Source organism: Cariama cristata, unplaced genomic scaffold (genome assembly GCF_000690535.1).
Source record: "Cariama cristata isolate BGI_N322 unplaced genomic scaffold, ASM69053v1 scaffold19487, whole genome shotgun sequence".
NCBI lineage: Eukaryota > Metazoa > Chordata > Aves > Cariamiformes > Cariamidae > Cariama > Cariama cristata.
The window spans coordinates 3066-18243 of NW_009625147.1; positions in this window are offsets into that span (position 1 = coordinate 3066).

Below are 15178 nucleotides of genomic sequence, written 5' to 3' on the forward strand. Positions count from 1 at the left end.
CCCTCTATGTCACAGTCCTGGGCTCTTGTATTTTTCATGCTTCATTACAAGTGTTTGTAATTGTATGAGTGGTTTCAGAGGCCAATTAAGCCTTCATTTGGAGGCTGCTCTGGATGCTGGAAGCCCTCTATTAGCCTGGGTTTCTGCCAGGGAAAAACACAACATTGTCTTTAACAACTGCACCAGCTCATATCTGCTTAATGTTGATTTTCCTATTAAGTTCAGCTAATACTTTTCTAATTGTGTGAGCTGGGCCTGAAGCCAGGCTGGGTGACTTTTGCCGGCTGCTTCCTAGGTTGAATCAGAGATGAGCAAAACTCTCACAAACACTTCACTGTGCACATGTTCAGTCACATCTAAACAGCAGCTGTTCTCCCCAAAACTCACTCAGGCTTTTATTTGTGCCCCCTGAGTTGCTTCCTAAGCACACCGTCAGGAGCTGTGGATGCCAGAGAGCATACTCACCGGAGAACTAGGGGCCTGGCATTGCATGCAGCTTACCCTGTGAGGTACCAGAAAGGATGCCATGGAAATCAAAGGCCAGTCCACATCTCTGCCTATGGATGAGCCACGGGTCAGGAATTATTCCATGGGTTCTTTGAGGCAGATGATACAGTATGTACTGCCCAGGAGTGAATATTTACAAATGGAAGGACTACTTGTATCCACAGGTCTGGGCATGCACATGGTGTGGAAGGGAGGACGCTGATACCGTGGTAGGGTAGGAGATCTCAGCCACCATTTTCAAGCAGAGTGCTCAGGGATGCCATTCATCTGCTGTGTATCTGTCACTCGTGAGAGCGTGATATTGCAAACCTACTGGACCAGGCACTTCTCACTGTGGTTGGGGCAGAGGTGTGATTTGGACCACCTCTACCCTGACGGTCTCACTGGAGAGGTACTGCCTGGCTGCAGGCTGTCTGGGAGGTGGTTCCAGAAGCCTTAAGAAAAGATGGGATTTTTTTCTTTTGGGAGCAAGTGTAAAGGCAACATCCAAAGAAAATGTGTGTCATATACTGGCAGAAGAAACATTGCCCGTTCTCCGAGAGCTTTGCTGAGAAACAGAAGCCATTATCAACAGAGGGTTGACAGCCATCACTGGAGGAGACCCATGGTCTACACGTTAAAAGTGTGTCCTTCTCAAGCCTTTTCTCTCAGGCTATGGTTCAAAAATACATATGATAACTTAAATGAAATTTAAGCAAATGCATAGATTCATTGCTGAGTAGGAATGAACCGAAGCACATATGATTTTATTTAATAATTGAATTGCATATTCTTTAATTAAAAATGGCCAGGCAATTAAATAATCTAATAAAAAAGATCATTTAATTTGAATTTGCTCAGAGTAATGGCTATACATTTAAATTAAAATATCGACATGATAGAAAGCACTAGTTTTGAATTTGTAATTTTAGAAACATTACTCTATTTTAACTTTAAAACCCTTGCAGCTCTAACACAATTATTACACGCTAGTCAAGTTTTAATGCCTTATTACATCCTAACACTGACAAATGCAAAAGAAATTCACCTTGACTCCTAGCAGCTTGTGTTTGGAGCTGGTTTGCTCCCGAGTGCAACAGCCCCTTGTTTCAAGCCCCGTGCAAACCTGGCTCTGGGCACGGCTGCAGCCTGTCACTTCACAGGGAGCCTGGTCCTGGGCAGGGCCCCCCAGGGGACAGCAGGCCACCAGAACTCCTTGATGGCCACAGGTCCACTTGTGGTTGCTGAACATGTTTGGACTGTGTAAGATCACCAGGTCTCATCCCAAAGACCTTTTGGAGCATTTGTTTTTCAAGCGCGTATTCCTTTACTAAGACAGGATAAAGAAAATGAGAAAGATTGCTGAAAATTTAGGTGTTTGAGATAGGAAATAAGGTCAGGTAGCAAAAATCATCATTATTTTCTTGAGCATAAAAAATAAAATTTAAAAAATTGCCATATGACAGGTTCAAAACCTAATTAATCTTAGAATTTCTGGCAGCAAAATGTGCCTCCTGCTTAACGTGTTTGGTACGCACAGAGCAAAGCTTAGAGAGCTTGAAATTTGCTGCAACAGAGCACTAGACATCCAAACAAGTCATTATTGTCGATGGTTTCCTGGTAGCAAACAGGAGGGAGCCAGGGTGATTTCAGAGCAAAGCTGAAAACACTAATTGACTTTTACTCACTGGGAAAGAAGATGTACCATGAGAAATGACTTTGTGGTTTGAATCATTAGAGACTGAGAAGAGAGCTGCTGGCTAATGGGACTCTACTGGGCAGAAATGGCTATGTTAGGATTGCTGCAAGCAATTTGCAAGATGTGCTCGTAAAGCACGAGAGGAGTCGGCAGGACCCCGGCTGACACTGTGTGGCCAGGCAGAAAACGAGGCAGTCAAGGGATGAGACTGGAAAGGATCAGAGAGGACCTGGACAGCACCCAACGGTTGCCTTTGTCTCTAGGACGAGCAGCGCAGCGCAGCACAGCACAGCACAGCTCTTCCTGGGGAGGCCAAAGACGGCTCTGCCCATCTAAAGAGCAGGCTCAGAGAGCAGATGAGGTGTCAGAGCTGTGAGGACACTAACAGGCCTTAGTTGCCCCAACCAGCCTCACCTGGGTCCCCACCCACACCCTCTGCTCATGGACCAGGAGCTCTATTTAAACTCAAGCCCTGGGCCCCAGTTCTCTCCTGAGCTATGTTGTTAGGTAGGTCTATCTCCAACCTCACTGTCTCCAACCCCATCTCCTAATAGGGCTCCCTAAATGTCCCCATCCTAATCCATCCTAGGGCTGTGGATGTACCATTAGTTGGTCCCTGTGCAGTCTGTCCTGCTGAGGTGCTGTGGGATGGTGCCCCTCAGTGAGGGCCCAGCCTGTGCTGGGGTCACCCTCAGCTCCTGGCTTGTCTCCCTTTATGGAGCATCTCCACTCCTACTGCTTTCTAACACAGTGTGTTTTGCAGTGGGCCCTCCTGAGAAGGTGACTGGAAGTCTGGTGAGCTGCAGAGGAGTTGCCAGTGAAGCCCTGGGAGGAAGGAGCTGCCCTTCTGTCTTGTGGCCTGTCTTCTGGACAAGAGATGCCTTCTAGCTGCAGCGATCAAGCACATTTGTTGAAATAATAAGGTAAGAGTCCAATGCTCCTGATTTCACATCATTTGCATCAGGGTTTGTTCTAGCTGCTGGAAGAAGTGAGCTCAGAAATAATCCAAGGGTCAGTTTTCTAACATTAGACTGGAGTTGTCCTTATTTACTTTTACAAACTTGGCTAAGGCTCAAGGCACTCTAATGTTATGTATTCTTCAGTAAACACAATTAACTGGAAACTCAGAAACACTGATACCATCTTTTCCCTTGGGACTGGTCACTGCGAGCTGCTTGCTTCAGCCAGAAAATCATCTGCCTTTTCCCCAGGGTTGCAGAGTACGTGGAAATCCATTTGATTAAAAACAAACAAAAAAAAAACACAAAACCAAACCACCCCAAAACAAAACACGTTTGATGATGCAGGCTTACTGCAGTGGTTGAAATGTAGCAAAGCTTGCTAAGAGTGGGAAGGTCTGGATTGTGAAGGGCAACTGCACTTCCCACGTTGAAGACAGGTTGTACAGAACCAGTGGGTCCCTGCTGTTCAACAGCAGTTCCCTGTTTGTCTCTGAGGCAGCCAGGTGGGATTGTTAAGAGCAGGACACGCTGTGCACCCAACATTTAACCAAAAACCTTACATGTGGATGTCAAGGCTGAGCTTTAGACTCCTGTTTTATCACTTCCTCAATAAGACCTTGCTGAGGGAATGCGGAAAGGCCATCTAGAGCCCCACAAGGTCCAAGGCAGGCGCAAATAAACTACATTTGTAGTAGGGGCTTTTCTAAGTGGTGTCATATGCCCTTTCCCAGGTGACCCAGTCTAGTACTTCTTGATCTTACAGCTGGAAAAATCTTGTCTGCTGTCTAATCTAATCCTTGCTTGCTGTAATTCAAGGCAAACATTTCTTGTCCTTAACCAGCATGGACACACTGAACAGTTTATCATCTTCCTCTCTGTAACTTCAGCCTTTTATGGATGCAACATTTAGGTACTTCATGTATCATTACCCTGCATCCCTTTGGTCTGCGCACTTCTAGATTGAACAAACTCTCATTCTTCCATCTTGCCTTATAAATCTGTGATCTGGACTTTCTCCAGTTGGTCTACAGCCTTCTTGAAGAGCAATATGCATCTTCCAGCCTCTTACTGAATGTCTGAATGAGACAGAGCATATACATGCATTGTCCCAAATATACATGTATAAGAGATTTGTAACAGAAATATTAAGGTTGAGGTGAGCTCTGAATTGAAATGTGTGTGTATAAACAATGGGGGGAAAAACAACGGTATGAGGATTAAAAGAATGACCTGTGCTGATAACGTAGAGCACTGCTCCCAGAACTGGGTTCCTAGGATGCCATTCCTGGTTGCAAAACTGAAGAATGTGTTTATGGCATGACCAAAAGTCTGTGCTGTAACCTTACCAGGGTGCAGGCCAAGTCATCAGCAGAAGACCTCACATCCTGCCTAGAGAATGGCATTGAGGCTGCAGCAATTGACATACCATTGCTTTTCCTGACAGGCGACCAGGAAAACAAACATGTCTAGACTCGGAGAAGCAGATAATTCTCAAATCTGAAGAGTTTAGCCCATGCTGTTGGTAGCAAGAAGGGCACTTTAAGCTGGCATACCTGGCTTTCTGTACCTCCTACATCTTGCCCTGCCCTCAGCAACCTTCCCCTTCCATTCTTCCAACAACACCAGGCTGCCTCGGCCTTTCCTGCTCTCCTGTCTATACTTCCAGGTCTTTTGTTCTTTGGTTTCTGTTGCTCCTCCCCTGTAGTCTGTCATCTTTCTTGTTGGTCTTGCAAACCTTTCATTCTGCTGCTACACCCCAGCTGCCCCTGTTTTTCTCCGTGACTGTCACAAATTCCCAGCTACCTCCTGCCCTGTGCTTTTGTCTGCATAGTCCTAGTCCTGCTTCTCAGTGCATAGTGGTCCCAGGCTGGTGGCCTTTTACCTCCTGGGAAAAACCTTATCTGCTTAGCCGTGTAGTTGATTGAAAGCTTTTGCATCTCATCCATTCATCCTGTGCTGACCTTCAGCAGGCTGCCTGTGTGGATAGCACATGCTGCCCTCCCTCTCTTCATTCCCTGTGCAGGATTGCTCAAGTTAGAGTTCTCCATGCTTTTCCTCATTACCAAGTCTGTATTTACGCTGCTTCTGATCCTTGCACTTGCTAGATTCAGCACTATTCTTCCATGGCTGAATATTTGGAGATTCTGGATGGATAGGAAGGGTGAGGGTGTCTCTGCCCAAGCCCCTTGGAGGTCTGATCTGATGTACTTCCAGGTAAACAAGGTATTTGCTTCACTGAATTGTAAACTCTGGGTAATTGGGCCAGTTAGTTCACGAGTGGATGTTGGTTGAGATAGTCATGTTTCTGCATTGGCACTGAAACAGGTTTCCTGAAAATACATCAGCAGCTGCAGAACACAGAATATGGCTGGATAAAAATTGGACGGAGTCTTGGTGGGGAATAACTTCCATGTCCCTATATAACAACACCTGAGAATGTACTGTGGGTCAGTTTGGGGTTCAGGGTCTGTTACTCTTTTGTTGTGATATCAAGCAGATACTATTAGACTGAACGATTTACTGTAAGGCTCTGTTGATCTCAGGCTGGGGTGACGTATCTTCCCATCACTTTCTCATGAACAACTCTAGACAATATATGAAACGGAAATTGAAGAGAAAAAAAAAAATAATCTTTTTGCTCTTAGAGCTGCCCCCATTCCCCTTCCAGCCTCTGCTGCACATTACCTTGTGTGACTCACACAGAACGAAGACAAGCAGGAGTTTAGAGGTAATTTCTTTAAAATTTGAGCCCACTTTGGTCTCTGCTGCTGACAGAGTCCAACCTGCCTCCCATACTGGACTGATGGGTTTTGGACCAAGTCTGCATATATTAGAGAATTTAAAAAGCACTAAACCAGCACAGTGGGATTCAGCCTCTCTTATCAAAGAACCATGAGTAAAGGGAATCCACAGTTGGATGCAGGAAAATGGAGAAAAACAGAAGAAAAAACCTTCCCTGTCAACACCAGATTTCATGCAGTGGAGTAACTGTTAAGGTCAGTACTATCTCATTGATATACTTTGGCCATGAAAGTACACAATGTGGGTGTCATCTGTCGACAGTGCCTGTTCCCTCCTAGTATGAGCATCACGGTGTGAAGTCCTTTTGACAGACCAGCCCTGGGGATGTGGCACCAGGCTGAAGATGCTAAACTGGAATACGCTGGCCCTAGGACAGTGAGTTCTTAAGCAGGAGCTGTCTGAGCTTTCCAGAGAAGTACCTTGAGCCATGCTTTTAGGGGTTATGGCACTGCTTGAGCAGGTGATCCCTTGGTCCCACTCCTTTCTCCATGACTTTTTTTACTTTTTGTGATTGGGATGCAGCTGGCAAGATAGCTGTCCTCTGTGCCTCCTGATTTACTTTCTTCACATCTCATTGATCTGAGGCTGCTTAAAGAGTTGCTCATTAACCCTCAAAGAGAAAAATCCTACTGGAATACAATTTTTGCTTGATACAGAAAGAGTCACAGTCCTCACTGGGAAGCTGCAACAGAACAGCTCTGCAGACCAATGGAAGCATGCCTAGGATGGTGCCCTTAGATTGCTGTAGCACAGAGTCCCTCAGCATAACGAGGACGTGAGCACCAGTGATTAGCAGAGATACCAGGCTTGAGGGTTTGTTTTGATTCCTGCTTCAGCCTTCCAATCTAAGACACTTAGTGCACATCAGGGAGCAGGGCAAGGAGACACTTTGTTCTCCTGTCTTGCAAAGTCAATCAGTTGCATAATATGAATCACAGAGGCAGCAGAAACATGATCAAGTGTAGAGAAGGGACACATCAAACACTTTATTGTGGCTATGGGGAGGGGTGAGCCAGGCCTCTCTCTACCCAATTTATCTTTCCCAAACTGCCTGTGAGCCCGTTTGATATCAGCTGCCTGTCACTCTAAATACAGCTCAGACTGCAAGGTAGCTTCCCTGGAGCCCTTGTCTCTTAGAATTGGAGAGGTAAGCACCCCCAAAAGCCTCCAGAACAAATCAGAGAGTTTAAATTAGCCCCTTCCTCTGTATTAGCTTCACAGCGGGGCAGGGATTGCTCAGGGTCTGCGGAGCACTGTGTGCTGAGCAGAGCGCAGTTAGAGCCAGCGTGCGTGCAAGACAGGTGAGAGACAGCACCAGGGCAGGGTGTCACCCGGCCCTTTGATTCAAAGGGCTGAACTCTGAGGGGGAAATGGCCTTTTTTTCTTAAGATAAGGCTTACGCTTGGAGCTCCTGCAGCTTGTGAGAGGTGTCTAGGCAGCTAGTCTGGTGTGGTGCAAGTAGGTTTATTTCTATGTTTCCCCCCCACATCCTTCTGAAGCCGGGCCACTGTGCAACCAGGAGTACCTGTCACACCATCTGAAGGAGTGTGAGCACCAGGGATCCAGGTATCATGGTAGCCTGAGCTCTTGGCTTTTTCCCCTCCTGAGCTTTCTGCTTGTCTTTCATCAACAAGTGCTTACAAATTTTACAAATCTGTAGTGCTTATTCAGAGATGGAGCTGCAGATGTACTAGTCCACATCAGAAGGGACAGACCCTCTACAGGACAGGAATTGCAACACCCTGACTGAGGGGTGAGCCTGAAAAAAGCCATACGTGTTTTTGGCAGCATCTGTCTCTGGCAAGGAAGAAATGCCTCATTGAAGCTGGATGCTGACTTAGAAAATCACAGATGACCACCCTGTTCTCTCCCAGTGCAAGGTTTGATGTGCTGGCTTACCAGATGCTCTGCACACCTGCTGGCAGCTAAGCCCCACATATTTTGGTTGAAGGAAGCAGGGTTACAAGGTGGATAGCAGTGAGGTATGTTGAAGGGAGAGGGGACAAAAAGAAATCACTCCAATATGAAGCCTTCTAGGCATCTGCCGCTGTCTTAGGCAATTTCTTTCTTTGCCTAACAAACAGCAAGAGCATTTGTTGTTGAAAGCACATCTGAAAGCTGTGGGCGAGTATAATGACTGTGAGGGGCTTCTGGGCTTTCTTGCTCCACTTTGTAAATTAATCTCTCATCCTTGTTATATTAGTACTATTTTTAGCTGCTCTTACTGAGAACATAAGTGATTCTCCATTACGAATCTCAAGCACAAGATAACAATAAAGACAGGGATGTTGCAGAGCAGACAGGTCATGCTGGAGGCCTGTGCCTGGCTCAGCTCCCCTAGAGATCCTACCACACTGTCCCAAAGCACTGGGGCACTGGTTTCAGTTCTCGGTCACCTCCCTTGCAGGGCAGCAAGGCCACTCAGCACATGCACATGCTCCCTCCAGAGACAGCTGAGTGTCCCCAGAGGCCTTTGGCTGCTGGACAGCATTCCCAAGGATTGTCTTGTCCAGATGCCATGAGACATGTGCTCCTCCTTCCCACGGCTCATCTCTGGGACCTCTCCTCACATAGCTTCCTGCCCCCTCTCTACCATCACTGACCACTCTTCTCCTTTCCAGCTCTCATGACCTTTCCCATTTCTGGCCAGTGTGGCTCCATCCTATTCCTCAGCTTAGCCTTCTCTCCACAGGCACCCCAAGACGCTGGTGCTCATGAGGCAAGGGAAGAATACAGCTGGGGTCTGCTGGCAGCGAAGAGGTATCCAAGGCAGCGTCTCCTTTGATTTTTTGCATTGTATCCTTGGGACCACAAGTCCTCTGTGGATGACAGTTTAAGGATTGCTGCAATAGGTCTTGGTCAGATTCCTGAGTGATCCAAGTGATCCTGTGTTAGATGAGCCAGTTACAGATACTGGAGGCTTGATTCAAAACAGGTATAGAAGCCCATATTTTTTCCTTCTGTGTTGAAACTTATTTCTAGCTGAAACACCAAAGCACAAATGTGCCTTGGGATAGCAGCTTGCAGGAGTCTCACCTGCTGAGCCAGTAATTGCAGTCTTTAGCATCCTGCCTGCAGCCAGAGTACCAGAAAGACAGGCAAACATGGTTTCAGAAGAGACAGCATGATCTCAGCCACGTGAATCCTGCTAAGAAGTTCAGAAGGATGAAATGTAACAACATGGAGCATTTATTTCTTTTTTGGAAAAAGCAGACATTTCTAAATGATGAAGCATTAAATGTTGTCACTCTCAGCATGATGCTGTGAGCATCAGCTGCAGGCCACAGCCATGTACCATGTGCCATAGATTTTGCTCACAGCTCTTTCTCTGCTTTTTTTCTTCCCCTCTGGCACAGTGAAGCTCAGGTCTGCTTGGATTTTCAGCACTGCTGCAACATAAATTTTAAATAGCAAGAGGTCTTGAAAAAACAGAGCTCATCAAGCAGTGACAGTTTTCCAGTAGTCTTTGCATGTCTATTATATACTGTATGTATTCCTATGCGATCAGCCTCTGCAGCATGTGACTTTTTCCCAGCGTAGCAATACCACATTTTTGCTACTTTGGATGTTTGCCACTTGCGGTTTCATTCTGTCCAGTTACCTCCAAGACACAGATCAAGGAACTTCAGGCTAGGATCAGCTGTTTTCAGTGTGGTTTCATTTTGCTGCTTCCTTTTTGTGATTTCTAAACTACCTGCACATTAGGGCTGACTGATCCCTTGACTACTTGGCACCTTTTAGAATTGCCCTTCAGGCTGGGGCCACATCAAGAGCATTTACTTCTACATCAAGTCAACTCAGCCATTATATGCAGCGTGCTGGCATCACGCAGGGCTTTTGAATGGATGCTGTTTCTCTGCTGCAGGTGCTTGTCCTTGCTTTTGTGTTTCTTTAGCCTGCAATCATGATGCTCTGCAACCCCATCCACAGACTTGTCAGACATCACCTTTTAAATAACTGGCATACCCTTGAGACAGGCATTGACAGATGCTTGCTGCTTCCAAGCTGCCTTTTGGAAACAGACTTAGAGAATTAAACAACTGAACTGTGACCAGAGCAGTAAGCAACGTGCTTTGAATGCTGAGCCATGACCCCACTGACAAAATGTCCCCTGGGCTTTGCACTTCTGAATAAAGCTCTAGCCTTTGTTCCCTGGCATGGGCCCTTGGAGTATGGCAGCTCTAATCCTGCTCAGCTGCTGCTGGAAAGATAAGAGGGAAGGAAGGAAGAAAGGTCTATCTAAGGTTAAGACAGTAGATCTCACTAGGTCTGCAGCATTGAAAGATTTAGCCTTGCAGCCTGTAACTTCACATCCTCTAGTAACCGTCTAGGCAGAAGACAGCTCAATCACGTTAAAAAGTCGGGCTTTTTAAAGCTGTAGAAAGGAAGTCACTGCACAACTGGGTTGCTAAGGTGCAGAAGGTGTGAGGAGTGGTTTTGTTGTACAGTGTACATTAAGGCATCTTAATTTCTGACATATCAACCCTCTTCCTGCCTCCCTTTACGCCTCCCTCCCCCTGTACCTTCGGGCACGTTCCAGTGAAGCAATCGGCCCACAAGTGAGAGGTCCCCAGGTGAGATGTGCGCAAACCACTGACTGTAAGCTAACACGGTGATGGGCCCACAGGGGTCAATCTGGGCTGTCCCACCATCGCCCGTTGCAGCTCCTGTTGCAATATGGGATTTCTGAGTAAGCTTCAAATAGTAAGTGCAAACATCTTGTGAAGAAGAACATGAAGAAACACAGAATTGTGTGTTTGAATCAACAGCAGCTAAATTCATGTCACACTATATCAGGTCAGAACATGGCATGAAAATACTTGGACCTCGTTGCTGTGAAGAGTGAAATTGTTCCCTGCGAGCAGTCCGTGGTGCGTGTCTCGCTACAGCCACCTTTGCTCAGGGTGTGTGGGCTGAGGAGGGGGTGACAGCACACAGACAGGATAAAACCAGATTTTTCACACCCCCAGGCACATTTCAGGGACAGAAGAAGCAATGGCAGCGTTGGGGTCTGGCACTGGGAGATTTCCAGAGGAGCTGCAGGCAGAACTGGGACAGTGCAAGCGCCTGCTCAATGTCCCTTGCAAAATACAGGCGAGTGTGTCCCTACCTGGGGGCTGTGCAGCCCCGGGGGGGATCTACACAGTTGTATATAAACCAAGCGCAACTGGCTTGCGCTAAGATTCTTGGAGGAATAGGCTAAAGAGCTCTCAGGACAAAGAGTGGTCCTTTTTCATACGTTTTAGAATAAAAGGAGACAGGAAGAAAGTCATGCTCTAAGAGGGGGTGAGCTAGATAGTCACAGAGCTATTAACATTTTGCTCAGTGCAGGAGCACTATTAGTATGGACAATAGCAGGCTGATTTGAAAAGGTGGTGATATAATTGATATCTGCTGATGTGATTTAATGGAAAAATAGACCTTTTCTAATGAGCTTAATAGTGCTTTTATGAGGGAGTTGTGGTGGTGAAATAGATTTATAAATTAATGTGACTTGCTATCAATATTTGGCTTGAAGTGTCATAAAATCCATATTAAATGGACTAGAAGTGGCTAAATGAGACATGTCAAAGTGGTTTTAGCGTTGGGAAAGCATCAGTGAACAGGCATATGTTGGCTTGGTTTGTGATTCAGTGTTATTCAGAATTTTCTTACTGATTGAGACGAAATGTTTAAGAGGCTGTTAATCAAGATCGATGATGAGACAGAGATTTGGGAAATTGGAAGGCAAATTACTCAAATTATAGCTTTTTCTATTGTCTGATGCCCACAAACAAGAACAATAGCCAGACCAAAAAAAAAATTCATTAGCAAACACAAACCAGGGGGAAAAAAAAAGAGTCCATTTGGGCTCAACAAAATTATTCCTTTGATACAAGATGAAATATTTCCTCCTGGGTAGTAACAGGAGAAGTAGGCAGCCCAAAACCTGAGGGGTGAAACAAAGAAAAACCCAACCAAACCGCCCAAAATTATTAGGAACTTCCAAGCACTTAGAAATGACAAAAATCCACTGATGTTATAGGTGCATGTATATGTAGAAAATACCTGAGAGCATGGGAAAATTGTATGAGTTGTATGTTTGGTTGTATGAATTGTATGAATTTGGGGCTAAGGAATGTGCTTAATGAATCTGCTAACGTTTACAGAGCATCACTTCAGAGAGCAGCAGGCTCAGCAAGAAACTACAACAAACTAAAGGTGCTTTGCCGTTAAAAGTTCATCTTTGCCCCGTTCAAAAGAAGCAGAAAGGTGACAGGGTCAGCCTGGAGGTACATCCACTTGAGAAGGTTTCCGTGTGAGCAGTGAATTACCCATGTGGCAGAATGGTGAGTCACCCCTCTTGTCAGGGCTAATTTGGGAAGAGATGCTCTCTGCTCAAAGGCTGCCTCTGGGGGCTGGTTGCACGGGCCATGGCTGTGGTCACGCGTGAAGTCAGGCAGTGCATTGCAGAGACATGGGAAAGAATGATTTCCTCGGAGTACGCTGTGGGACAGCATTTCTGGAAATCCCAGTGCTGGCTGGGGGACCCTACAGGGACAAGTGTGGCCTTTCCATGTCTCTTCTAGAGAGGTCAGGCCATAGTCAGTGCCCTGGGAGAGGAAACGTGGCTGCACGCAGCGTCAGACACAGGCACACGCTGAGCTGATTCATCCAAACTCAGACCCAAGTGGTCCTTCCAGGGTTCTCTGCTCCCAGCTCATTAGCTGTAATTCAATCGAAGCACACATGTATGCGGAGAAGATGCAGCCCTTGTTACTGGAAGGAAATCTTGCCCATAGCTGGAGAAGAAATTAGTGGTAGAGGGGTTGCACTGGAACGGATATTCTACAAAGAGTGCTTGGGGCTGGGGTATGGGAGAAGCAAATCAGGGAGTTCAGCAGAGCTCCAGGCCCCCTCCCCGCAGCAGGGTTCGGCGCCGGGGCCACTCACGTGGGCAGAAGTGTCACCGGGGCAGCTGCTCACGTGGGACTTCTGCAGCCAGGGGCCTTGGGACCAGTGCCACCCTGGTTAGTGTCTATCAGGGGTGTGGGAGCTGCTCTGGTTCCTCACCAATGCCGTCTGCAGAGCAGATCAGGGGCCAGACATGTATTGGGATGGGGATGCCCAGGAGAAAGATGGGCAATGCTCTGCCCAGTATCCCCCTGTGCACCCAGGTGGTTTGCTAGCCCAGTGCCAAGGTGCCTGGCTGGCTCTGAGGTATGAAGAAGAGGAAGAGTGGGCCACTGTTAGCCTCTGCAAGGCGAACTGGGGAAGGCTACAGCGACAGGATAAGCTCTGGCCCAGCAGCGCATCGTCAGAGCTCCCATGTCATGCCCTTCTCCATTTCCAGTGACGCAAAGCAGCATCTTCCTTGCGTGCTCCTGCATCCCACAGCACGCTGCTCTGAGATGGGAAGGGACTGAGGCGGGAGAGCCCCCCTCCCGCTGTCAGGGGAGCAATAGCCTGTAGTAGCTCGACTCTGGGCAATAACTACCGAAGCAGCGTTCCCCGTGCTCCCTGCCTCCTCCCACGGCCTGCTGCTTGGCTGCGGCTGAGCCGAGGGACACATCCCACACGCACTTGTGTACAGGCATGAGCACACGTGTGTGACGTTTTTCGCTAGCAGTGATGGTGGGAGGGAAAGCTCTGTTTCGTAGTCTTGTCTCTAGCTTCTGGGGGAGGCAGGGCGGGGGATGCAGCGGGGACAAGGGATGCCACAGTGGGAACCGCAGACATTTACTATCGTGCTGTCTCCTGTGAGCCCCTGAATGCCTCCAAAGCACTGCACAGCAAAGAGATGTATTGGCCAGGGAGGTCCCTCACCACCCCAGCCTTGCACCCCCAGCCCATCCTCACTGCTGATTTCTCCATGCCGCAGGTGAAGCAAGATGGAGGTGATGTGACAGGCGGAAAAAGTGGTGGCAGCTGCTGCTTCTTTAGCTGGCAGGGAGGAGGAGATTTTGGTGTTGAGCACAGCACTGTCTGTGCCCTGGGATAGGAGGCCTGACTATGAAGGGTAAGAGATGGAAGGGGGTACTTTTGATGGGGGACCAGCTGGAGCAGCGAAGAGGATATTAAACTGCAACAGCTGGGAAACACAGCTTAAAAGAAAAACAGTATGCAAACCCAAACTCCTCCCGTGGGTGCTAGGCTGAACCAGTCTGTGTTAATGAACTGGAAAAAGGGAAATTTCAACTGCAGCAGTTCTAGGAGTCTGCATACGCAGTCCAGGGAGGATGGTCTTAATTGCAAAGCGCTTTGGGCTGGCTGTTGTGATGGCAGTGTTAAAATTTCTTATTGCAGCCTGCTCACACGGAAGTTGGGGAATGCAGAAAGTGACTTGATGTTGACACCAGCAGCGTTCGAGTGTCATTAGAGCCAGACAGCGAATGTGCTTGCAATCCACACGGAAGTGTGACGCTCCTGAATGTGGTTACATGCCAATTTGCAGAGAAACTGCAGAATTTCTGTGTTCTGCACAGAGGTTCCCTGCCCTAGCAAGCAGCCTTTGGGACCTTGCTGAGCCAGGAGGTCAGGCTCTGGCTGCCAGGGTTAGGGTCAGGGGTAGAGCTTGCAGACACCTTGACCATGTTGGCCAGCTGAGCTCTTGAATTGCTTGAACGCACGTGCTGCAGTTGCTCGGGAACAGCAGTGACATTGCACAAGTTTGCAATTAAAATTAAATTAATTAAATATTTAGCAATTAATTAATTAGTTAAGCTTTTTCCCTATTGGCCATATTCTGCCCTTTGGCTTCTCTGTTCCCCAAAGAGAAGACATCAGAGAGCTTTGGTACCAACTCTGCCAGTGCTCAGTCACTTCCTACAGATCCACCTTAGCGCTGTCAACTCACCAACACTAAAAACACAAGGGGATTCACTCAGTCAAAGTTTTACACTGCCCTGCACTGGAGCTGTTTTTTAGTCCAAACAGTGTGGGACTTGCAGGCATGTTGCCTCAGGTTTGGCCACAGGATAGTCACATTCATACAAAAGCATTTTAAAGTGAGAGTGTTGCCTTTCAGCACAGTTAATGATCTGAGAGGATGCAGTACGCCAAGGCAGGTAAACTAGTTCGGGATTTGGGTTGTCTGTGCTGCTGACTGTAGGCTCGAGAGACACAGGAGGGAGAAGCTCACCTTGCAACTTCTGCAGGTCATGGGCAAAGTATTTAAAGGTTTTTGGGGAGAGGGAGGGCAGAGGGAGCGCAGCAGTGGGTAGCGTGGGCCGACAGCCTGCTGCTGAAC